The sequence below is a fragment of the Scomber japonicus genome, chromosome 5, assembly GCF_027409825.1.
Source record: "Scomber japonicus isolate fScoJap1 chromosome 5, fScoJap1.pri, whole genome shotgun sequence".
Lineage (NCBI taxonomy): Eukaryota > Metazoa > Chordata > Actinopteri > Scombriformes > Scombridae > Scomber > Scomber japonicus.
In genome coordinates this window covers 14,786,632-14,813,336 of record NC_070582.1, presented here as the reverse complement: position 1 = coordinate 14,813,336, position 26,705 = coordinate 14,786,632, and the positions used below count along the sequence as shown (strand labels likewise).

The following is a 26,705-nucleotide window of genomic DNA, read 5'->3' as shown; positions in this document are numbered from 1 at the left end:
ATGCTGATAATCAGTGGTGACAGCATTGAGACTTGTGTTTTATCAGTCAATGAACAGATGCCACCCTCATTTATCAGAAAATTCTACATCAGACTGAGAAACTTTTTGTTTGAAAGATGCAGTCCAGAAACCAAACCTAGACAAATATAGACAAAATACACAATGTCTCCTGTAGACGTTCCTGCTGTCACAAACGGCAATTGCTCCTGAGGCTCCCGGTGAGATAAGCTGATCAGACATTACAACATACTCAGGTGATCATTTTGGCTGCCCTGCAGGGAGCTGGTGGAGGAGGCGGTGATGGGTTCTAAAATTAACACATAGCAATCTGTCTCCAGAGGAGGCCATTTATCGCACCCAATGACTTTAACACGGTTGTCACAGCATGGACCTGTGTTTGATTGAAATCCAGATGGTGTGGAAGCAACTTTCTTCACTTCCTCCCAGCCTATCTATAATCAAATGCCTAGCTGCTATTTGGAGGAAGCGTTCAGACAGAAGCTGACGACTCAATTGACACAACAGCCCCTGCTTTTTCCTTCTCTTTCACATCGGATATTAAAGCTCAAGCTGAAGGTGTGCACAGTCCGGGCCTTTTCTTTGCTCGCTCTTCTATTGACATTTAAAGCATTTCCTCACTCGGATACACGTTAATGTGATACGACACAATTCATATCCTTCTGGTGAAATTGCTTTTCACAATCTGATGTATAGCTGTTTGGGATGTTGACTGATTTCCTGATTAAAAACAAAAGAATGACAAAAACAGGCTCCACATACTGTTGAACTGCATTTATCTGAAGCTAATTTGAGATAAAAGTTTGCATTTCAGATTGGTGCACATTATCTATAATTGCTGTTGTCAAACAAGTAAAGTACCATATATTTAAATGCGGTACTTACAAAACAGTTTATCATATATTAATTCTACATTTGGCAGAGTATTTAAAAGTAAAGTGAGGTGAAAAGAGAAAGCATGTGTCAATAGTTGTGGCAGCAGAATTAATTACTATGCCCGCTAGACTGCTGTCAGATGTTTGACGTGTTGAGCTTTAATTCTCTTTATCAGCAGTGTTTTTGGCTCCGCAATGGCTCCCTGAAGCACACCTGACAGCTGTCCAATGTATCTGCAGTGTTCTTCTCTCTGGTCTAAGGAGCTCAGGGCTAAAAAGCATTGCTCAAGGGTACATTAGCTATGACTGAAGAGATAAAGGAGAGTATTATTCACTCTTAAACAAATCTGAGGATCAAAAGCTTATCGCGTTTCAGAGTCACAACTCCACTTCTTTGACAGTTAGGCTGCTGCTGGTTTTTTCAATGCTTGGTTTTTAGTCAGTACTTCACAGCAGAGAGAGGGAAAGTCACAGAAGACAAAAGCACCAAACCAGATCAAAACCAAGGACACGGTCATACTACGTGCACCTTTCACCAACTTTGCCACCAGAGTACAATGGCACTATGAATAAACCTGAATACTAATCGGCTTAGTGTCCAAAAGGAAATTTAAAAATGTAAATTGAGTTCATCTTTGACACATTCATTTCTGTTAAGTATTTTGACATTTGAAAGTTAGCACATTTTAGGATGCTAATTTGTGAATGATAGAGGTGATTTAGCACAATTCAGATGATCCCTCTCAACAAACTGGAGAAGTTTACTTTTATGTTAAAGTATTTAATTCTTTGTTTCCAAGAGAATAACATACTTCTAGACTACCTCAACTGAAAATATAATACATACTCATTCATATTCAATAAATGTTGGTGACATTAACATGTTTCAGTAATTACAAGCTGTCTTTTTGTTGTTTTATTTCATGTTTCCAATACTGAAATGACATTTTAATTTACTAAGGACTGATTTTAGAGCAGATTCACTGAAATACATCACCAGTAAGATACATTACAAACAGAAGTATGGCCAGATGGTGTTGTTGCTTCACAGTTTGTGTTTATTACTGCTCATACTATTACCAACTGCACTGGTTTCATTTGATCCATAGGTTTTACTCTTCACTCGCATTTGTTACATAAGATTTCAGATGGGTTTGTTATGCCCCACACATCCTGAGTGACTTTAAAATGCTATATTCATGTCCCTAAACACTTTTTTTAAATAGTTGTTGTAATTTTCTCAAGTCTAAATTATTTTTAATTTAAAATGTTATACAGGATTATGGTGAATTTTGAAGGATATTGATATTTGTAGGGCAAATATCTTATTGGCAATTTCTGATTATATTTGTATTTATCAAGTTTTAAATGTCCATTTCCAGAAACGTCCTGGAAAGCTGTGTGTGTCTTAAAAATTGAGGATGTTTTTCTTCAGTGTTTAGTAGGTGGAAAGAGAACCCGTCTGACAGGAGATTTGCCATGGATGTTGACCATGTACTGACGCTCCATCACTCACCGGTCTCTGTGTGGGTGTTTGTGACCTACCGGACCTGGATGCAGCCCCGGATTGGCGTGCTCTTTGGAAAATAATAACCACTGTCACAGGAACAGGTTGAAGGTTGGGACAGGTATCCAATAATAAACCTGGATAAGTACTTGTTCCTACATGCTGCTTCCTGCATCGACATTCCTCATATAGATCCGCTTTCTGATAGAGCAAGCCTAAAGGGTGTTGATACAAGAGCTTTGTGGAGAAAATGTCAAAACCGAGTGGTTTCATTGACTGGCCTTTGCCTCCACAGTTCAAGTCGACACCAACAATGATCCTTTCTTTTAAATAGAAGATGGCATGCTGAGTCAGTCAGTGGAGTTAAATGGCAAATCTGTTGGAGACTGTGAATTTCAATGGAGTTTTATTTTTAACTAATTTTATGCAAGTAGAAGCGAGTTCCCATATACAGGCTGAATTGGTTTTATAACATGTTCCAGTGGAGTTGAAATGAAACTGTCAGTCAGACAGATTTGGTACTTGCAGCGGGATGCTTTACAGATTGCATCACTCTGACCAACAGACTTTCAGCTCTGTACGACACTAGTATATGTCCTCTGATCACACCCACTACCTGAGTGTTTGATCTACTGTTATTTGATTTAGTCTTTAACTGCAACAAGGTGCAATTAAAAGGTAAGTATAGTTTTGCCCATTCTCTGTTTTGGTCTCTCTCAGAGGTCTCACGCCAGAACCAAAATATATCTACAAACAAACTAACCTACATCTTGTTATTAACTCTCCTGTGACATTAACTCATTTTCCAGTGTTTTCACTTTTCTAGTGTTAAGGTTGTAAATCACACTCTGCCAAAAGCATAATGGAAGATTTATAGTAGTAAGTTAAGGGGGTATGGAATAACTGAAGCTGATACATGTTTCCTCAAAAATGTAACATGTCTGGGACACAAGGCTTAGAAGATACAGTGTGGAGACTACAATAATGTGATTGGCAGCTTTTACTTTTCTCCTTGAGGTTTCCAGTGCTGATTAATACAGTAGATAATACAGCAAAATTAAGAAAGATGATGAAATATTCAGTAATCATCTCTATTTCTGTTATAGTCATTTGCACTGTAAACCTGCTGCTATTCTGTAATGAGACAAAACAAACTTCTCATCATTGCTTTTATATCAAAGTGGATGAACTACTGTAAGCACAGGTACTGTGTGAACTATAATTTAAGCACCATATGGCCTGATCCTGCACTACACATCCATCAGAGGATGAAATCTGACATTGCACTATAAATCAAGGTGTTACTCCCTCATGACACATACTGTATCAATCCAGCTTAAAGGAGCAGTGCGTGGGATTTAGTGACATCTAGTTTTGAGGCTGCAGACTGCAATAAACTGAATAGCCCCCCCCCCCTCCCACACACACACACACACAAACCCCATCACCAGCCCTCTCTCTCCTTACAAATGTGTAGAAACCACCTTTAGTGGTGGCGAAAAATAGTGAAAAACTTGAAAGGCCCTCTCTAGAGCCAGTTTTTGCTTTGTCTCTTCTGGGTCTACTGTAGAAACATGGTGTAACATGTTGAGCTGCATGGAAGATGACCCGCACCCTGTGTAGATGTAACGGACTCAACACAACGATTCTTGTTTTAGGTGATTATACACTAATTAAAACTGTACCTTTAAGAGGCTTGCAGAAGTCATAGTGTGAATGACAAGTCAGCTGAGTTTAAAAAATAAGTTTCCAACATGACGTCTCTTCTCAAGTGTTAAATACTACAAGGTGACTAAGATGATGCAGGCCTACAAAAACTGATCTTCTATGTAGCCTCAGTAAAACGCCTCTTTCCTTTTTTTCCACCCTGTGAACTATGTGAATAAATACTATGGCAGCCTGAAGACCTGCTCCACCCAGAGGACGTCCATTTAGCTGCCAATTAAGAAGGATAAATGATTATATCCTCTAAATTTGATTTGTACGGAAGGAGAGATGAATTGCACTTCCGATGTCTCTAATTATGTTTCATGGGGGTAACCACCACAACATCAGTAGAAATGTACTCGCCTTGTTATATTAAACATTCTGCTTCAGTATGAATTATGCAAACCATATAAATGTTAAAGTGGATTAAGTGCTGCGATTAACACAAATTAAATTAAGCGAAAAATGCTGTGTATAGTGGAACACTTGTCATCATAATCTCAGACTTACAAAGTGACAACCAAATACCTCCTACATCATTACTAAATATTGTATTTTGTTGTTTTGAGCCTCCTGCTGGAAGTGAAAGCATCCTGAACGCAAACTGCACCATAAAATGGCTTCCTATTTTGATATTTTTCAGAATAAAAGTTTATTCTTTTACATGATGGTGAATATGGAAAGTTGCGAGATCAATAGTACTAAAGTAATATTTTTGAGGTATGTTTTTATTAGTCTTTGAAGGTTTTTCTTTTTTAAGAGTATTTCTACAATATTAAGTTTAGTTTTAAGGAAATATAAATATAACTAATAGAGGGAACTCTGCCACTCTGATTGTTATCCTTTGATATTTTTCCCTTATAAAAGTTCAAGAGGATTCGATTAGAAAGATTATATTGCACTGACAAAAATATTACTCTAGTACTGCTGATACCCCAACTTTCAACTTTCAACCATAATTTATTTGAGGGTTTTTTTAATACTTTTGGAAGATTTTCTTTTTGAGTATTTCCACTCTTACTTTTGTTTGAGTTTAGTTTAAAAAGGCAAATACTTGAAGACATAAGTTGTGCAATTCATACAACTAATGGAAGTGATTTAATGTGACTGAAACGAGCATTTTGAATATTTACACAGTCATGCCCATTCCTCAGTGTAACTACTGATCCAGCTGTAAAATCTCAGCATAACATTTATCCAAATCTCAACACAAAATAACTGAGAACTTTCTTACACGCTACACATATTTTGTTGTGTTTGGTCTCTCTACAGTAAAATCATAAAAATGGCAACGTGCAGGTCTAATGAGCACCCTTTGCTTGCTACAGTTGGTCCAAGTCTATTTCTCCTGAAAGAAAACAAGCACATCCTTGGCCAAGGCACCAACAGTCTGTTAACAGCTTTCCCCGCAGTATAAAACACTCTCTGTGGGCATGGCGGTGGCAGGAATAGCAACGTACCGTTTGGCAAGGACATTAAGTCTCTTGAAACAGCTTTCTTTCTTTTGTCACCAATAAAGTGCAATTTTTAGTTGAGAGGAACGGCTCATTTCAGTAAACTTTCTACCATCTTTAGCTGTGCATTACTTCATTTTATTATTACAGCCTTTATTTAAATCAGACAGTTTCATTAAAATCAGGTAGAAGGAGCCAAATATATGACAGCCAAATACTTACAAATAGCATCAGAAACAAATATCTCTTAAAAGCTCCAAAATGAAAGGGTAACTAACTACTTTCTGACGCTGTACACATAATCAGATGAAGTCTAATATCTGTAGATAACAAACATCATGATCCAAAAGCATGTGACAAACCTGCCCCAGTATAGTTTAAACAGCCTACATTTAGACTAGTATGTTCAATTAAGGACTATTTTGTAGTTTGTGAAGCTCCAGCAGCACTTGACTTGAGAACTACTTTTCTAACTTCTAGCACTTCCTCCAGAGGCTGTATCAAAGATTACTCTTCCTCTGACTTGAGAAAAACTTTTTCACCCACCATACTTTTAGAAGTTTAGCAAGGGTTAGGGACCTCGCACTTCAATTTGCTCAACACCCCAAACATATGGTGTTAGATCAGTGCGAGAAACGCCAGAAGCCATTTTTAGCTGGCTTATAACAAGTGGAGAGACAAGAACAGATGAGACATGGCACAAGGGGCACGACACATTGGAGTCAGAAGTAGTGCCTCCTACCTGATGTCCCACCCTCAAAATCCTGTACCTTGTTAAAATTTCCTGACTGAGCCCTGAGAAAAGTAGCCAGTGTCTCCTTTCATACTTTGGTATCACTCAATTATTGCAGAAGCTCTCAGCAGTGCCCAGACAGAATACCATCTAAGATCGACTACTTACTGTACAATAGGCCGGCAGGTTCTGGTCATAGCTCATATCTCAGTGGGCGAGCATTTTATAGTGGAGCTTCTTAAACAAGCCCCTTTTATATAAGTTCAAATCTTAACAGGCTTCACATGTACAGACTGTATACTCCAGCGTGTTTAATAAAGATATAATGAGACTTCACTTTGTCTAAATGAGTGAAGTCACTGCACTACTTTTTCATTTGTCAGGCTGGTTACCTTCTGAACGTCGGCGCTCGCTCTGGATTTCACCAACTCTCTGGGATAAATAGCAGCATCACTCATTATAATTGAGCTTTCTCTAAATACCTCCTCTCAGAAGATTTACCTTGTTAGAGTGAAGTAACCGCGGACTGCCAATTCAAATTCAATAAATGTCCTCCTATTCAACTGCGCTGCGTTCATCTCCACAACACATTTTTTTCTAATGAGGCCACAATACACACAATTTGAAGATAAAATAAACATAATAACACTGGACCTATTACTACTATCCTGCAAGGTAATACACAAACAACCAAATAATTGTCCTTGTTGAAGCCTCTTTGTCCTTGATAGGAACCAAGCAGCCTAGCATAATTACTTTGAATTACACCAAACAATAAAACATTCAATTTGGCCTGATAAGATCTTATTCTTTGTCTTCATAGATTCAAGAACCCATTTGGACAGAGATGTTGCTCATTTTCTTTCACAAAGCTTGGACCTGCTACATCATTATAATAGAATTTTTTTCTTCTTCTTCTTCTTCTTCTGTTTTTTTACATTTTAGGTGTTATAGTGCTGGTCAGTATAACTCATTGCATTCAGTACACACACTTCCTAAAGTCAGTTTCATTTAAGAAGGTCAGAATACCTTGGAGGGCCTGGGGCTTGGGGATCAATCCTTTTATACTGTCTAAACAGTGAGGATTTAATTTCATCCCCTAATTAAAGCGGTTTTATAAAACGACTCAGAAATATCTCTAAGTGTCTGGTCTCTAATTTCTCCCAAAAACTGTGGTATTACTTGAAGATATACAACATGTGTGTCAGACTTAATAATTCAGTGACTGCATGAAGTCTCTGCAGGTTTTCAAGCAGGATTACATGGGATTGCACCACTGTAGAGGCTGAGAGAAGGTCAAGATTTGGTGACATGGTAATTTGCAATCAAATCAAGGTTTAAGTTCTTTGTGAAGTTTACTCATGATTAAAGAGACAACATGAACTCACTTGTGAAAACTACACAGTATCCAAGTTTGGCCTAAGAGCAGGCAATAATCTTGTCAAAGAAATCCAATTAAAAGTACCTTGCTCCTGAGGAAACAGGGAGAGTGGTAAATTTTTTTGTAAAGCTATTTCTGAGAGCCGCAGGCTACCAGGGACCTACAGGTTCTGCTCCTAATAGTCTGAAGGAGTCCTGTGAATGGAGAGGCATGTACATACACCAACAGACGCAGACTTCAAACCTATCAACCTCCCTAACATCCAACAAAATGTACTATTCACTTTGTTGGTCTTCTGCTCATTTTTGCTTTCAAACAATTATATCTCCATTATACTGGTGGATATCCGTTCTCAGCCCTCTGAGCTAATTAGAAGGATTAGCTCAGTGAAAACTTAGACAAATTAAATTAGAGAGCGCTGCATCCGAGGATTGGACCACAGTAAGTGTCTGAAATGTAAAGTAGCGACCACAGGCCATAATTTAACTACATTAGATCTACAATAACTTCATTCTTGGAGGGAAATCACACAATCTCACTTATTACTACAAGAGGTCATTTTGGTGTTTGTGAAGCACGGAGAAATCTTAACTGCCAACAGAAATAAAAAAATTAAATAAACTCTAACTGTCCTCCCGTTGCTTTTGTGTGTCTGAACCAGAGTGTACGAATGTCTTTCAGGAGCAGTTCATGTTACAGACATTTTAGTGAAACATTCATCTTTATTATGGCCCAAGTAAAACTAAAATATTCTACAAAAAAGAAAAGTTTTTCCATTTTCAGGAAGAACATTAGGCCAAAGACTTAAGACAAGGAACATAATAAAAGTGCCCCTCCTGATCTAAGTGCTGCTGGCAGTGAAATCACAGACTCCATCCTCATTAACACAACAAAACTATTTTTCAAGGATGACCCTCTGTTAAATGTTTCTGCTGTTATGCTAGAAATATAAAAAGTAACAGAAATGTTTTAAAAAGAAAAGAGAGACAATTTTACACATCAAACACTGTTTATAGGTCTTGGGGTGAACTATTGTATATGTGAAAAAAGAGTTACATAGTGGAGCTGAAGAAAAAATTGGGGATGTGAAGTTGGAGAAGTGAAGCAGTAAATGACTGGCTCCATGCTTGCGGGTAACTTGTCGGTCTGAATGTGGCGTCCGTTTCAGACTTATTGCCTGCATTAAATATTACTTCCACATATACACTGAGGGGGATGTAAGTTTGAGTGTTGGTCACTTTTCAAGAATAATAAAACATAACATAGAAACTTTCAATAGTTTCACCTGTACATACAGTACTAACATCAATGGAAATAATATAGTAATCGTTACAGTTTATGGCTCTTTTGTACCAAAACATGATGGGCTACCCTTTAACATCCCCTACCAATCAAAAGAAGGAGAAAGAGAGCAAAGAAAGATGAATAAAGTGCACTAGGAGACCGATCACCTCTGCCTGAAGGGTTTTCAAAGTAATTGAAGCTGAAATACAATCACGATGTGTCAGGGTGTCACAGGAGGCAGCTAATTGGGGGCAACCCTGTGTGCGCCACGCAGTGATTAAGAGGGAGACGGCATTAGAGGATTGGAACAAGTTTAATTGGGTGTGTTGAATAACGTGATAACTTTTGAGGTTTTCAATTCATTTTGTGTGATCCCTACATTTCCAGTTATCTACCAAGAATAATGGACTAATTCTTGTGATCAGCTCAGGAGGAAACAGGAAGAGTAGTCACATAAAGGTGATGCAACAAGGATGTCCATAATTGGCCTCAAATCAAAGCATCTCTTTTAGATTTGCACCTGCTTTTTTTAAATGGAAAAGGCTGTGATGTCTCACTCTTTGAAGAGCAGCCTGGTTTTCCATTTGGAGCACGGAGTTGTAACTGGATTTGTGACAAATAGGATCAAAAACAAGAAAGACCTACTGCAAAGCATATTGCAAATGAGCTCGCACAACAAAAGATCTGAGGAAAAATTATTAAAGATAGATTTGTTTACGCCGATCTTGAAAAACGTCTTCATTTGTAAATTGATTCATGCTAATTACGGTTTTCATATTCAACGTGAAAGCAGGGCAGTTATTGCATGATAATGTGCAAATAAAGCAGTTTAACTACTTTAACACCTACATACATGTTATCCCAGTGTATAATGCATTTCATATGCCGGCCTGAATTTATTCTACAAAATGTGTATGAGTGTGCAGGGAATTACTCAGGATGACCTGAGACTGTCAAACCTGGAAAATAAATCCAAATCACAGGAAAGGGAATATTCACACATTTCCTAAAGAACTGAGAGACATGAAGAAAGAGAGAGAGAGAGAGAGAGAGAGAGAGAGAGAGAGAGAGAGAGAGAGAGAGAGAGAGAGAGAGAGAGAGAGAGAGAGTGAAAGAGAGAGCGAGGGGATACGCCGGTTTCCATAGCAATTGTCGGCACTGTCACATGGTTACCTAGAAACTAGTCTTGTGATGCTGTGCAATTTATTTGTTTATGTTTGGCAAGTCTCCAGCTGTAGCTTACACAGAACAAAGCCTCATCCTGCCATTTAATTTCTGAGAGATATAAAAACTCGTCACTGATATCCCAAAAGGTCAGAGTTTGTGAAATGCCAAACGAGTCGTGAAGGGGCGCGTAATCTCACATAATTTGTCCACGAATATCATAATCACAGTTTAATAGGTAGAAAACACTGGGTCATTTACAGGTCATTTAAAGTAGACTGATCGACAGTCAGCGGGAAGGTTTGTGATAGATAGTAAAAGCGAGTTCACGGCGGGTCATGAATGAAGATGAAGAGGCTAAAACTGCCTTGGATCATTTTCGCAAGTATGAATCACTGTTCAAAGCCTCGGTTTCACCTCTGAAAGACAACCAAATGCTCCACTTATCTGACTAGCTTGAACCATTTGTTTCCATAATTCCATTACCGGGATTGGAGAATAATACATTTCTAAGCAACAGGGCCACAATAATCACATTACAAATATATGAAGCTTTGATTAATAATAGATACAGTACTGAAACCCTGAGTAATGACATTCCAGATAGTCAGAAGATCGGTCAGAAAGATGTTAAAACACTTTTTAGCTGTGAGATTGTGGATGATAACATACATGGAGACAAATTTAAACAAAATCTACTCAAAATAAAAAAATATTAACTGTATTACGTTACAATACAATATCATAAAGTAATTAATTAACTAATAAAAATGACAAAAAGTAGTTATTTCCTTAACAATTTCTCCTGACATTAGCTGCAGTTTTCTACAGCTCAATATTTAGCATTTTCTAAATACTAATGAGGTACAGTTCTTAAGGTAAAGTTTAAAAAAAAGCAATCCCATCACAGTATGGACAGAGTGAGAAAATTAAGCCTGTTTACATGACAGAAAAGGTGACGAGAGGCTTTGAGCTCTGCTGCCTCATGAGAAGCCTGACTTGATTAAACGCCCCCCCCCCCCCCCCCTTCCCTCTCCCTCCTACTTGTCACTGCCTAAAACAGAGCCTTCTTCTAATCAGACATCACTGCAATTAAGGATCTCTACAGGGTGGTAAAAACATGACCGCACAAGTGTTTGTTTCTCTTTAGATGGAGAAGCTCAATCACAGAAGACTATTAAGCACAATCTGTTTCATGGTGCAAGTTAAAAATACTAAAATAGGTCCAACTTACAAAGAGTTTAGTATAAAATTAAGTCTAAAAATTGTTTATTACTTACCTACAAAACTAAAATGACGTAAATATTTAACAAAGTAACAAATTTATGTTCCTCTATTTTACAGTCTTCCTTTTCCCTCACAATCAGTACCCTATCTCCTGTTGGAGAGTGCCCTCTACTGTTCAGGCAAGTACACTGCATCACAACCACAATAGAAATGTGATGCTTTATAATGTATATTTAGAAGGATTGGACTGTTTTATATGTAGAAACATAATCTCTGGGATTCATAGAGAAACTATGACATTAAGAAAGTATGTAAGAGTGAGGACATCAAGCCTGGGGGGCTACATAATGGGGTTACTGTAGCATTAGATGCAGATTTTATAAGAGCTCTGAAAACTCAGCTGCTGTTGTACTCTTCTTTTAAAATAGGAGGAAATAATTTGAAAAAGACTGCAGACACTACTTAAAACATTCCCAATGAGAAAATGTTCAGCCCCTGGACACTCCAGCCATTACCAATTGAGCATGGAAAATGGTCACTAATGTACAAAAGAATACAGGGCAGCCATCTTTTAGTCCATCACACTCTATTGTTTAATGTTGTGAGAGAACTGCTACCATCATTATGTTTTTCAAGAGAAAAATGCCAAATATTTAGTAGTTCCAGCTTCATACATTTGAAAACTTTTGATGCTTTTTTGTCATATATAATAGAAAAGTATGTATTTCAGGCTTTTGGACTGTTGGTTGACTAAAATGAACAACATGTGAAATTATAATGGGCATATTTGACGGGTTTCTCCCATTAGACAATTAATGAGTAATGGAAGTGATCATTACTTGTAGCCATGAATGATTAATCACATTTAAATGTGCCAAATATGTGTTTTGTATAGAAACAATTCCATGACATACACATTCCCCACTAAATAACGACACACACCATGTTGTACTTTCTTGTATAGTTAACCACACGGCTTTATTGTTTTAACAAAGTTAGAAGTCTCCTTAGAGACCGTCAAAAATTGCCATTGCCGACTATATTTCAAGTCGTCAAGGCGGGGTATTGGGTAAAGTTTTCAACTAGCAATAATCGCGCCTCGGATAAACCTCATAGGCTACGATACTGCCACTGCGCAAAGCTAACGATTAACATGACACAAACAGGACCTGTCTCCCGTCCCTACACTACTTCATTAGGGTTTCAATCTCGTCTGTTTTTTTTTCTCAACACAAAGGAGTTTATAATATATTCTCAAACATTATACATTAGTATAAAACATGCAATCAGCACGAATAAGCCACTAACACGGTATAAATACAACACAAATGCGAAGAGTAGATGTAGGAGGAAACAGAAGTGTCATAAACTTTAACAACACGACTGTTCATGATATGTAACACCATTACTTGTAAACCCGTGGTCGAGTTGTGTATATTGTTGTTAACAACGAGTATAAACTCATGAACAAATAACCCAAACATTAAAAACTCACCGATACGTTATAAAATACTACTACTGGGAGAAGTTATAAACGGAAGTGACGCAGCCTCTGGTACGTCCTCGTTAAACGCTCCCTAAACTCTGAAAGCCTCATAAACCACTACACGTTTTTACCTTTTGTTTTGTTTGTAATTTTACCTCTAATGTTAGTCAGATCATTAACATCTGTAACAAAGATGTGGAGACAACTAAAACATACAGAGATTAAAACATATGATCACGTGTTAAACGATTGAAATGTCCTTAATGAAACATGAGCTTGGTGTCCGTCACCACACAGAGATGCACATCGGTTAACTACTCCTGTTTAAAAAAGTCACCAAAAGAGGGAAATACGAGCTAAATATGATCTAATTTACTGTGATGTCCCACTCATAAAGTTTGCTCTATACAACAGTGTTTGATTTCTTTATATTATTCTATTCCTACATTAGCTGCATAAAGTAAATAACATAATTCCTTAAATAAATGTTTTCTTTTATTTTTTACAATATATGAGTCTCCTTAGAGACCGTCAAAAATTGCCATTGCCGACTATATTTCAAGTCGTCAAGGCGGGGTATTGGGTAAAGTTTTCAACTAGCAATAATCGCGCCTCGGATAAACCTCATAGGCTACGATACTGCCACTGCGCAAAGCTAACGACCGATAAGACACAAACAGGACCTGTCTCCCGTTGCTACACTACTTTGTCAGGGTTTCAACCTCGTCTGTTTTTTTTAAGTGCATGTACAGAGCATGACTAAAATACATGAGGTAGGGTTACGAAATGTTAATTAGTAAGTATGCACATCGCTTTAAGGTGAAACTGCAAAATCGTGCTGTGTTTACAGATTAAAAAATGAGTGTCTGGTAAAGGTTAATCACAGTTAGGAGGGGTAGCTGGGAAGGTGGGACTCATCATTTCCTTGTTTGAGACTGAAGATACTTTGCACCTAAAGGTTCACAAAGTGAAAGTGACCAGATTTATGTTATTATGAAGCTAGAGAAGCATTTATTTAAAATAGGGTATGGCCCACTGTAGCTGTAGTATATTTCATAAGGCACTAACTCCTCATATACTTCATATTTATTTCCTGTTTACTGTATATATCCTATTTTTTAGTACAACTTCACCCATATGTTGTTACTTTTTCCACTGCACCGCTATGTCAATTTTAATTTCTCCCAAGGGGGATCAATAAAGATACATCTTTCTTATATTTGAAAATACATAATGGCTTTAATACAAACACTGAATCAATATACAGACATTTAAGTGCAAATCTGTAAACAATCTAATATTTATTTTATTGACTTGATTCATTGTATTCATAACGAACATTTTTTGTTCTTTTCTCCTCATATATTTTGTTTTTTAACTTTGTTTTTATGTCACACCTTTTTATCCTATTATAATTTCTGCTTATTTTTATAAAGTATTTTATTATAACTACTATTATTACTACTATTACTATCTACATTCGATCCATTATATAAGCACCTCGTTGCTCATATGTGAAGTACCTCAAAACGCATTATCGTGTTTTTAAAAGAATTATAAAACTATGACTTAAAATCAATGTTGAAGCAAAGTTCCGTCTAACAATTGGACATTTCTATATGAGTTGACCTACTATATCAAAAGCATGACCATTTCCTTTTACATGAAGATCAGTCTCCTTAGAGACCGTCAAAAATTGCCATTGCCGACTATATTTCAAGTCGTCAAGGCGGGGTATTGGGTAAAGTTTTCAACTAGCAATAATCGCGCCTCGGATAAACCTCATAGGCTACGATACTGCCACTGCGCAAAGCTACCGAATAGATGCCACAGGGAGGTGAGTGACTCCTCCACATACGATCTTTAGTGACGGTGTCTCAATTCACATCTCACAGCAACCACACAGTCCTCCGTGGGGAATCAGACGTGTAAGGTTTTCTGTCGCTGTTGGTGGTTTTAGCTCGCCACATTTCAAGTTTAAGTATGTATAAAAGTGTCGCCATGCCGCAATGCAACATGGGACGTGGTGACGTCAGCGTACGATTACAATTATCTTTCAATTTTAAGATGCACAGAGCTTTTCGTGTCATACGAGTAGTTTAACACAATTAAAAGTCAACTAATGACCACATATTAAATTACATGTCAGTTACATGTAAGTTGTGATTAAACATGAAATTAGTGAAATTCTACGGAAGCCCGTTGAATGTATTCCGAATCGCAAACCCCTCTTTTAACAAAACTGATATAAAATATATACATGTACATGTACACGCACACTTTTATAACAAACATTACTGACCATTTAAATGTCCCAATAGAAGACAACGATAACCCTGTAGGTACACATTGATTTGAAATAAATTCAGACCAGTTCATCGACCTAAAAAGACTACTTCCTGCTCAGTGTCGTCATGACAACTGTCGCCCTACAAGGCAGTTCCTAGAAACGCCACCAGATGTCACTGTGTACAAGCACAAACCTGCTCCAATATGCTCTAAAGGCCTTTTGATTAGATAAAACCTAGTTAAAACTTAATTTAAGATTTTAAAAACATAGTTTATAGCGTTTACGTTTAGCACAAATGCTTACGTAACTATTAGCCGTCGACCATTAACTCATGGGCTAATTAATGTCCATGACACCTCACTAAAAACGATTAATCACCGTTCAGAGTAATTTAAAGTCATCATAAAGTAATGTTTAATGATGTCATGTTATAATAAATACATGGCACAACCAAAAGTACTCTTTATTTGCATGCATCCTGCTATATCACGACGATATCGTGCAATGTTACCCGCCTCCCACACTAGCAAATATTAAAACAGCGAGTTACAAGCTTGAAGTTTACTCACATGTCTACTGAAGTCTGCTGAAGAACATTCTGGGAGAAAAACATTAGTTTCGTGTCATGTCCAAAACAAAGCCTTATAGACAGTTAATCCAAATCACGCTACCAGGGCGAAAAGGAAGTGACTTTCATCAGGTCAGAGGGTTAAACTACCTGTTAACATTATGCTCACCCCCCTCTCTCTCCTCTCTCGGTGATGCTGCCCGTTAGTTGTGTAACAGGAATGAAAAATGGCCGGGCCGGAAATTGATTACACGAGTCTTCGTTTACCTAGTTTTTACCTCTGTCATGTGTAATGGATTGACTTTCATACCTTTGCTTTAAACAAATTCCATATTTGCAGAAGCCCATTAATTTTGAGCACAGGGCCAGAGAGACGATTATACATTTCAACTATGGAGGTATAGCCTACTGAATATTCCTGAAAAGCTTAAGAGAGGTACTCTGCACTGTTGTTGGCAATGACTCATGGCTACACCAATTATTGAGCTGTTCATCTGTTAAAATTAGTCTTAATTTATCTTTGTTTCTTTGTAAACCTTCTTAATTCTGTATATTATATAACATATTATATAAATCAAAACATTACAGTGTTTCAAGGTCATTAAAATAAACAAATTCTACACAGATACGAGAAATATTGCCTGGTAGAACACATGCTTTGGGACCAAGACAGCAAATTGTTTTTCACATATGATCAGTTTGATTAAATATAGCCTAACATTTTAAATGGGTTGAAGAGGGACATAATAACTCACAAAGAGGTGCAAAAAAACCTAAAAGGAGCTTGAATAGAGTACTCTCCAAGGCATAGCAGAGACCCATACATACAAGGACACAATGTTATTAAATTAAAACGAAAACAAATTACTACAATGGGCAGTTTACAAACAATCCATAAAGATAACATTGCGTAGAGAGAAATAAACCTTTATATTAACAGGCGCTATTCCATACATGAATGTAAAAATACTAACCCAGATTTATCAGTGTTCAAATCTACTAGGAGCCAGAAGCGTGGATGCTAAAATGGGGGATGTCAGACTGGAAACATTTTTGATCAGGTCAGAAGGTCTTACTAGTCATATGCACTTTCCTCACTGTGTATTTGCAGTGAACACGTGCTGTAATTTCACTGTGTGGATATTAGAGGCCTTTTCACTTGTTGTGAAGCTTCAGTGGGATAATGCAGGTGCTTTTGGGTGCGCCGCAGATAAGCATTGGCGTGCCAGGTGTTAAAGCTGCCTGGGCTGACACATTAGAAAGGGATTTGCTCCTGCCAGAATGTCAGGCCAATGAGGCTCATAGAGGTAGGCTTGGATCACTGTCAGGGACAGGTAAGTACGCAGATAAGGGGATTACACCATGTTTGCGCCAAGTAATCTCAAATGAATCCTGCCAGCTTCTGTTTCATCCTCACCTGGAAAGCCCAAATTTTTCTTTTCTCCACCCAAGAAATACATTACAAAAATGGAGTTCAATTCAAGAGATGATCCTTTTAACCTGGCTTAAAATGCATTTGAGGACACATAAGGTTATGGTCATTTAACAACCGTGACAGTAATAATCTCCTTTAATTCTCTGAGGCGGCTGATTACTTTTTTGTATTAGTATTTTCACTTTTATCACCAGCTCTGCTCAGTCAAGCGATGTGTGGGTTTTTGTAATCACCTGCCTTAAATGAGATCTGGCTTGGTGTTCCCACACTGCAAGGCTTAGACTTGACCTGTTGAACAAATAGGACTCTGTGAGAACAGTTGAAGTCCCTTTGGGCTGTGGCTCTACCCACTGGTAGGCAAAGAGATGAAAATAGAGTATAACAGATGGCTTAGCTGTTTCTGCTATTCAGCACAGGCTGCTGGGCAGCCCACATAATACCATGCCATCCAAAAGGGGCTCAGTGTGCAGTCCGTAGTCTTCAACATGCTGAGAGCTATTTTCCCCCTGAAACATCAATCGCAGGGCTCAAAAAAAGAGGAAAAAATCAATGTCATACTTGGGTCATGATCAAACCTTTCTTACATCGTGTGAAGCAGCTCATAGTAGGTTAAGTAAGACTGTTTGGGTTTGGGAAATGTAAGCCTGTCAGTAAAGTCTGTAGACTGTGTATGTGCCAACTAGGCTGATCCAGCTTAGACCACACATTGCTGCTTTTTCCCCATAATCACACATTTACAGACCCTGTCAAGGACACACAACCTCTTTGAATTACCAATCAGTGATTCAATAGGAAATGGATATGGTGCACAAGCAAGTGTGTATGTATTTCTTTACTTGCACATGATTGTAGCTGGATGTACACAGGCTATTGTGTCATCTGGGCTACATCACATCAGCCTGGTTAAGGACATTTATTGATGCTGAGAGTCCCTCTATTCTCTCACAGTGGGGCCACCTGGACAATACAGGATGAGCTGGGCAAACTGTGATTAGATTGTGTTATGAGCAGAGAGAGGAAAACAATGACATTTTTCTTGGGTAAAGTGACAGCTCAGCCAGTGCAAGGGGACATCTGATAAGAGAAGACAAATGTCGCTCATGGTGCCTTTTAGTTTCTCCCTAAACTTCAAGGTCAAAGACAGAGAGATTACTTTGTTTGCTTTATTTCATAATATCACACAGCAATACATATTTTAGATATCTAAAATTCAAGATATTAACAAGCATCCTTAAACATCAATATTCTAATTAAAATATTCTGCCTTTCTCCCTTTCTGACACACACATGCAGACACAGACACACACACACAGAGATACATACACATGCTCACATAGGCTACTGTTCACACCATCCTACACACTGCTGCCACCCTGCTATTCCCAGTTTGTGGTTATTCCCAGACTGAGTCAGGATGGCACCATAAGCCTGTCTGTCCGTTTCATGCCAAACCTGATGTCTCCTTGTTGCACATGCCTTTGCAATAGATGTGAGCTCTGCATAGCCTTCCTCCCTCCCTCACTCCCTCTGTAATTACTTATAAGTCATATTGACAGCTGGAGGCACACTTAGCTAGGTCAGAAAGCCATTCAAATCAAAGTGTTCCTTACGCTTTAAATAACCTTCCTCTGTCTCCCCGTTGAGTCTTTCTTCACACCTTAATCATTCACCACCATGACAGTTTCCTGTGTCTGCGAACTGCTCCATCTGTTATCTCTGCATCTTTAGATTTGCCACTGGAGTATATCTGGCAACCGTCACCCAGTGATACAAAAAATAACAGGAGTGATAGATATTGACAATCAAGTTGCATACCAATGGCGCAACCAAGGGTATGATCGTGAGAGAAGGGATTCTTGACTGAACAGGTGATCTAATGTATGTAACTTGTATAACAGAGCGTGAGACTAACATGGTATTGACCTTGTTAGTATTAGTTGCTAAAAAAAAAAAAAAATGTATGCAATGATTGTACTGTAATGTATTTTGTACGAAAGCCAAGCCCGACAGGTGCATGTTATATTCATGGTATAATATATGATTAAGTTTGCATGAGACAGCTGTTCTAAAATATCTTCCAAAATGTAACTCCACTTTAACTCATATGCAATGTTATATACATAATGTATTGCAGCTAATGATGCTTGTTGTTGATATATATTTTATACAAACAGTTCCCTATTACACTGGCCTATATTCTTATAATGAATTCAAAACTGCATCCATGAAAATGCAAACACCATATAATGTAAATGTATGGAAACAGGGTCAAACACAAGGTGGATGCCGTAAGAGCACCATTAATATTAGCAGTCCAACTCATTATCACTGCAATAAATTAGAGATGTTTCTTTTTTTTCTTTTTTTTTTTACAGTTTTACACTATTGTCTTTTATGTATTTCTGTTATTTTACACATGTTGTACACAGTAAAGGTAGATGTAAAAATGGGTCAGTAACAGTCAACCCCCTTATTAATGAACTTGTTCGTTGATGAAACAATGCAAACTGCGGCCTACAGAGGGCAGTCTATCAACATGGCAAACAGTCTGAACTATGAACCTTGATTCTGATATGACCACTAAATCATTATGGACAACTGAAAAGCTGTATCATAAATTAGGTTGTTTAATGTGTTGATAGTCTGAAATTTTACAGCCTGGACCAGCTGAGGGACACTGTATGACAAATGGTACTGTTTGACACCAGCATGATAACAGATCATCACTATTCAAGCAACATAAAGGCAAGCTGCAGGAAGGTATAGGCACATTGATCAAAATGTCATCACAGTCAGACTATCTCGCAGAACAAAGTGAACTTCTATTCCACTTTAGTGAATTTAGAGAGCTCTGACTTGGCCTTTCCTGGCTACCGACATCCCTTGGGCTTGCATGTTCCAAGACTCAGCAGCCTCATTACTCTTTAGACAAACAGGTTTGGACATATTGAACTCAGACCCAAAACAACCCTGCTCTACCCCGCCACTTTCCACTCTCCCAGCTCTATTTGTGATTGGGGAGTGTTTGTCTCTCTCACTCTATCTCTGGGTGTCTGTTTGCCTGACACTTGTCTGGCTTGGCCTACTTTCTCCTTGATCTCATCAGTCAATGTGAGGACCTGTGAAGGCCATCTCCCCATCTTGCTCTGTGAATCTCTGCCAGCTCTGTGCCTGTGTCAGCAGTTAGGGACTGACTCACACCCACGCAGTCTCCGGTCTTTGCTCCAGGGCCCATTGGGCAAAAGCACCACATCTCCCCAAACAGACAGTCTCATTTGCATGCCCATAAATCACTCACAAAACTGACACCCAGCCACACAACAAGGCATGACACAAAACTCAGTATGTGTTATACGATATTAAGCTCTAAGGCAGAAATAAGCTTTTCATATAACCTCTTGGGTGATGAGACGGCCAATCAAGCTTGAGTGGCACTTACATGCATATGGCCCGTATCTGAAATCAAAGCCGTTAACTTTTAGCCCCTCTCTAGATGAATGTGCCAAGAATTTGTGAATTTCTTATTGAAAAGACCAAAACATATGGCTGATTCAAAGGTTGTTACATATTCACAGAGCAATAAAAGATTGCTACACGTTTTAACATAAGAGCTGCAAAATTATACTTCTTGTGATTAACGATTCAGCAGCCAAGGTACAGCTAGAACACCGATAATTTGTGTTATAATGACTACTAATACATCTCTTGTAAGGACGTAGTCAAATGGGGCTCAGTGAAATATAAATAAATGAGCAGTAGATTCTTTTGAAAATATTTTTAAACCACGCAATGTCCCTAAATTCCCTTTCCACACTAATCTGTGTTCATTTGCATGAAATACTGATGGTTTATTTATGTTTTGTTTAGCTGTTTATTTGACAGCAAAAGTGCAATTAACATCATTATGTTCAAGTCACTGAAAATATAACAGATGTATGGCACGTAGAGTGTATAGTGACAGCTGACTTCCAATTATTGTCACTAGGTGGGCTTTTAGATAAATTGCACAGTTTAAAATGTAACCTGAATTATATGGGGGGAAAAACAATACAATAGCATTTATATTATACTGAATAGTCTTCATCATAACAGCAAAAAACGTATAATGAATCAATCAATCAATCATCAAAGTGGCACTATAATTACTTCATGTAATAATTAGTCAACCATAAAGGGCCAGTTCACCCAGATCAGAAATAAAACACATTGTCGTGCTTATGTCTAGCAGTTGTCAAGCAGGTTTCTGATTGCTATGGTTTAAAAATATCTGTTACAGAGGCTTCTACTGCCACTTTAATACAGTGAACGAGAACAGAATTTAGTTTGGCCGTGATTGAAGCATCAAGAAATGACATTTGAAAACTCAATGGTAATATGTGTCATCTTCAAGAAACAATGTCCTGATTAATTTGGATAATCCAAAGACCTCACTGTCAACAGTTTTCTCTGTGAAATAGTTCTTTTCAAGGGTTATATAGAGACATTTCTCCAGGGTGATATCTGTGGATTATTGTGAGTAAAAGTAAGATTGTTTCTGGATAGACACATACTATGGGGTGTTCTCAGATTACATTTTTAATGTTGTGAGTCCCTCTGACAACATTACACTAACAGGTTAAGTGACAACAAGGTCATGTCTTCAGTTTTGTTTCTGGGAATTTAGACCTGAGAAGGGAATTTATATCTTACAATTACATGTTAAAAGGCAATTTATAGAGATGTGTAGAGTGTAGAGATAATATCTTTAAATGTATGGGTGCTGGGGGAACATTTGAAATTTGGACTTGTGATTCATGAAGTATTTATAAAATCATGTCTATGCCTGCCACACAAGACAAATTGCAAAATGTTATCTTGTGATTTTGTGTGTATTAACCCTTTTAAAGTCCCCCTTCACTCAAAAATGTGATTTTCTTCTTGTTCCTTCAGTTGGATGTTTGGGCGTCACTTTGACACTGGAGAGCTGTTTTCACATTTATCTGATAAGGGGAGGAAAGTTTCTCTGCACTCACTGAAAATAGACTTATGAGCATGATTTGTAATATTGCAACCAGTTTGGAGCCAATCCCGGTCCAGTATTCAACTTACACAAGTATGATGTGGAAACTTGAAGCCTCCAGTGTTCATACACTAAGAATAGACTTCACATTGACGTTAGGGGCATCTTGTGTTCAGCAGCTAAAACTTCTGAAATTAAAAATGTGTGCATGTTAATAGTTTTTGGAGGGATAGGAAGATGTAGCCTAAGTTGAATAATTTCAAAGAGATAATTGTGTTAGACATAATTTACCATTCAAAGTACAGCATTCTTTCTTAAAATGTGCCTGGTGGGGATCTTTAAAGTTCAACTTGGCAATAACCAGACAGATATGTTTTGCAATTATATTAAATGGGAATTTGTGTGTGGGAGGGAAATTGCTATGATTTTAATTAATAACTGTAGGTGAAACCCTCCAAATCATCACTTTTGAACATTTCCTCGTGAATATTCCTGATTTTCCCTGAGGCGACCTGGGACCGCCCCCAAAGACCCATGTCGGTTGAACCGCTCTCTGGTAGGCACAGCGCCGGGTTGCCCGTGGAAATGTTTCGGTGCGTCGGCGGGCAGACAGCACAACTAGCTCCCTTTTACCCCCACTACCTCTCTCTCTTCTTACTACTTGCAGTTTGTTGTGTGCTCCGGCCGTGAGAGTAGAGTGGGAGGGGAATAATTCCTCTCCGTACCCGGTCGCGTCGACTCTCCTTCAGTGCGAACATCTCTCTCTCTCTCGCTCTCTCTCTCTCCAATCCCTCCCTCTCTTTCCTTCCTTCCTCTCTCTCTCTGTACTCCCGGTTCTTTGACAGTCAAGGCAAACGCATGAGCAGATCCCACAGGTGTGTTGCTGCAAGCTCAGCCGTACGGCGCCAAGAGATACGCACACACACACACATAGGCACACACACCTGGAAATTACCATGTGACTCGACACCTGGGCGTGGAGAAAGTCTCCGATATTCTGACCAGAGACTCTTTTGTTGAGGACTTGCCGGTGTCGCCTTTCTACAGGAATTGACAAATCGCTCAACCAAGTAGCCCCGTTTTTTTGTACCCCAACGGAATAGTGCCTTTCTGAAGCTCTCACAGGACGTGTGGGGAGAGTAAAATGTGAACTTGCTCACGGACTTATTTTTTTGTTTTTTGTTTTGTTTTTTGTTTTTTTGGGGGTTATTTAATCCGGAGGAGGACGGAGTTCTTCAATATCGGGACTGTTCGCGTTTGTGCAACTATTCTCTTCGCTCTTCTTCCTCCAAGGTGAGTTCCGGGGAAGCTGTGTGTATCCCGTCTAAGTGGGTTGGGACTATTTGCTTTAGCGTTTAACCGTAGTATCCATTTCAACCCCTGGTAAATATTGAGTAGCAAGTTTAGATAGCCTATTATACGCCCTGTCGGTGAAGCATGGGAGCATAAACCTTCCTCAGGAACGCTTACCCTCCAATAACATCGCTACTCTTTTTTATGTATAAGCCTAGCTACTGTTTTAAACTCTGTATCGTGCTTTACTGGAGTATTGTATTCCCCAGATATGAAGTGGTGTGTGTAGCCGATACAACAGCTGCAAAAACATGTTTAAACAACAAATACGGCATCATAATAATTTGCTAAATAGTTTGACAAAGAGCGTGTAAGATCAGTGTTGATGTTAAATATGTCGGTTCTTGCAGGGGAAATTATGGCATGTGTCACTGAGACTCTTCAAGGCATTGTTTCAGTGTGTAAACTTGTTCCACTGTTAAACTCAACAGCTGTGTGTTTGAAGAAGCAAGGGAAAAAAAGACCCTGTAGACATGCTCTTCTCTAAACCATGCATTTCATCTCAGGAGCATTGCATCGCAGCCACAGCATCTGCCCAGTCACCTCACAAGGAACCGTCTGTCCCCCAATGCACAGGCAATTTCTGTGAGAAATGGGCATGTGGACTGTGTTCCTCACCTCTGGACAGTAGGCTGTACATCAACAGCTGAGAGAACAGAAGTAGTAGTGAGCGTTGCCTCCTGTTTGTTTTTGTGTTTTCCTTTTTTTCTCCCTCTCTCTCTTTCTTGTGGAGAACAAGTAGACAGAAGCACTATTCATGTCCCTGTTGAATCTCCAGAGCAGTTCTGTCAGTCTGTATCTCTCAGTCCCTGGCGCGGCCCTCATCAGACCACTGTACTGCCTTGTTGTCTTTCTAAATTGTCCTTTTATTCGCCCGCCCTGCCATCTTCCGCCTCTTGAGCTCAGACCTACTGTACATGGGATACTCCTTTCTCCTGGGGATTACTCCCATTAAATAACATTATACAAACAGTCTCATAGTGGGAACGGATTAACATGGGTTGGAGGCATGTGGTGGCAGAAAAGGCGGCTGCTGGTGGTAATAGTGATGGTTGGAAGGGGGTTAGAGCAGGGGGTCGACCTCCAGTCCCCTGACTGAGCAGGGATGGTTTTCCAATAGATGCCATCTGCTCACATGGACACACACAAGCAATTGAAAATCAAGCTGCCTCCTTGTCCTTTCCCTCTTTCCACCATCTCTTTAGCTTCCCTCTTTCTCTCCCTCTCTCTCTCTCTCTGATCCACAATGCTTCATTCAGGGTTTATCTGTTCCACTCTGAATAAATAGAGACACCTTATCTGCGCAGAGGAGAGTGGTGATAAATGTTTTCTCCTGCTCCCCGCAAGGGTGAAAATGACAAGTGTACCACACTTCTTCATCATAGATGCTCTTTTCAGGGCAAATGAAAAGGAGGCATTTCTCATTCAGGTCATGTTAGTGTTTCAGGATTCTGCAAAAACAATCACAAAAGCTGAATGCAAGCCCATACCCTGTTATACAAGAGAACCAGAGAAAATAACAAACAAAGCAGGCATTTCCATGAGTTCCCCCTTTTTTTGGTAATGTGCCACCAGCTCTGGAAATGAAACTCTGTGGCAAGATCTACTCTGAGTATTTTTGGATCCAGTAAAATTGCGTCTGACCAACTGAGAAACGGAGGTAGTGAATGACTGGCCAGCACGCACTCAGATGTTAAGCTCCCACATGTTTTGGGTGAGTTAAAGTTCACCCTGTCCCTTTTTAGTGTTGCCTAGTTTTCTCAGATAGCTTAAATCATGTCGTCTCCTGGAAGCGTGTGCTGCATTTCAGACAGTACTGCAATATTTTTGAGGTCAAATGAATTTCAACTCATCCCCAGTCTCTTTTGTTTCCTTTGCATTGGATTACTGACTTCTGTCATTTTCATTTCGAAAATAAAACCATAATCCTTGTAAGCAACAAGCAATCCCATGCCTCCTGTCAGCTGCCTGCAAACAGAAAAACAGCACCAAACAAACTGATACATGAATAGTGTATGCCCTGGGTTCATCGCAAGTAGCTCATTTTAAATTACAAGTTAATCTCCTTTTTTTCCCCCCTGCACAGACTTAAAGCAACAAAACGGGATGTAATCAAAATCATTATCATATTGCTTTATCTGTTAGACCTATTTACACTATGAAGCTTCACTGCTCGGGGCTGTTTTACTGACATTTCCCTGCTTTGGAATATATTTTGGAAACTTATTGGTCGTAAAATAGGCGTGGCGCATATGAGGAAAAACCCATATGCGTTACCTTGTACTTCCTGCTTATCTAAAGTACATATAGGCTTCAGTGGAGTGTGGGCAGATGCGTGAAGGGCGTGTCAGCTTGGCATTAGACGGCTGAAGAATCTGGGGAATAGAGATTTCCTTCAGATTGGAGATAGGCTCGTCTTTTCATGTCTGCGGATTATCCTATGATGAAGGGACGTCATGCTGAGGTGAATTTCTGATCCTATCTCCGCTGGGTTTTACAGCTGCCACCCTTGCCCTTGGACTTCACGGCCTTGTCCTAAACTATCCCCCCGCAAGCACTCCTTTCTTTCCCCCGCCCTCTAGTTCCAATATGGTGTTGTTTTTACTTCACACACCAAACCCTTGTCACCCTTTCCACTCAACACTTTTACCCTTCTCCCATGCGCTTGAGATCAGAGATAACAAAGTAGATGGGTGGCAGACCTACGAGGTGTGATCATGCTAATTCTCATGCTTATTCCCCCTAGCAGCAGGCTATGAGATGGGTTCTGTGGCTGTAGATAGCAGCTTGGAACTGCTTTGCACCCCCACCAGCCCACCTCTTAATGCAGTTTGATGTTCACTACAATCCAGGGTTTAACCTGTTCTGTCAGCAGGCTTCCAAACCAAACACTTCAGCCCCAAATATTATGGTCAAGTTCAGCCCAGCAGGGTGTACTTTTACCTCTAAAACAACCTTGACACTACCTCAGCCCACACTGTCTTTCATCGCATGTCCACACTGACCACACCTTGCACTCAACACGTCGTGACTTACTTTCTTCTCCACGCCACTGCCAACTCATGCTGGTTTTCTCGCTGCTGCCCACATTGGTTTTCTTCAGCCCTCACCTCTACCTTTAACCACAGTCTCCCTTCCCTACACTCCCTGTTCTCGGTGGATGAATAAGAAGAACATGATAAATATTGTAAACATGTGCGCACTCCTGAAAGAGATAAATGATT

The 26,705-nt window shown here is 39.1% G+C and overlaps 3 non-coding genes across 3 annotated transcripts; all 3 read right to left on the bottom strand.

Annotated features, from left to right (window-relative positions):
• Positions 1-12,352: 12,352 nt before the first annotated feature.
• LOC128359567 (U4 spliceosomal RNA) lies at positions 12,353-12,493 on the bottom strand. Its single transcript, XR_008321442.1, has one exon. It is a non-coding gene; the product is annotated as a U4 spliceosomal RNA (small nuclear RNA).
• An 859-nt stretch (positions 12,494-13,352) lies between these two features.
• Positions 13,353-13,493, bottom strand: LOC128359590 (U4 spliceosomal RNA). The gene has a single exon (XR_008321463.1). It is a non-coding gene; the product is annotated as a U4 spliceosomal RNA (small nuclear RNA).
• Positions 13,494-14,510: 1,017 nt separating this feature from the next.
• Positions 14,511-14,651, bottom strand: LOC128359589 (U4 spliceosomal RNA). The gene has a single exon (XR_008321462.1). It is a non-coding gene; the product is annotated as a U4 spliceosomal RNA (small nuclear RNA).
• Between the last annotated feature and the right edge of the window lie 12,054 nt (positions 14,652-26,705).